Source organism: Triticum aestivum, chromosome 2D, assembly GCF_018294505.1.
Source record: "Triticum aestivum cultivar Chinese Spring chromosome 2D, IWGSC CS RefSeq v2.1, whole genome shotgun sequence".
Taxonomy (NCBI): domain Eukaryota; kingdom Viridiplantae; phylum Streptophyta; class Magnoliopsida; order Poales; family Poaceae; genus Triticum; species Triticum aestivum.
This window is the reverse complement of record NC_057799.1, coordinates 392055658-392056230: the sequence shown is the minus strand read 5'-3', so window position 1 is coordinate 392056230 and position 573 is coordinate 392055658.

Sequence of the window (573 nt, the reverse complement as noted above, 5' to 3'; positions counted from 1 at the left end):
TTCAAAACACATGTAGAGCTCATGCTCAAAAGATGCACAGATTAAATGATACAAAAATGACAAATCTCCAAGTTCTGATGAGAATCAGAGATTTAACAGCAACTAGCCCTCTTCCAACGAGGATTTGGGCATCAAGATGACCTCTAATGAAAATGGTGCAATTGAACAAAATGAAGAGCATCACGAGACGAACAATTTGACATATTATACGCGCGAATCGGAGCTACATGCACAAAGTTACGGCATCTCGAACAGAGCAAGATACTGAGAATTATTGAGGACTTAGGCAAAAAAACAACCTCGAGGGGGGCGAAGTCAACGCGGGCTTGGGGATCCAGATCGAGCCGAGCTCGGCGGCAGAGGCGCGCCGGCGGGGAGACCCGGAGGAGCTCGGGCTCCGGCCGGCGAGAAGGAGGCCGGCGAGGCGCCGTGGCACGGGCGGCGGAGGCGGGGTGGCGCGGCGCCGGCGGGACTCGGCGGGGCGGCGCCGGCGACGGCAGAAGGCGGCGACGGGAGGAGCTGCAGCGGCGGCGGGGTCGGCGGGTCGCCGGAGGCGGGGCGCGGCGGCACCGC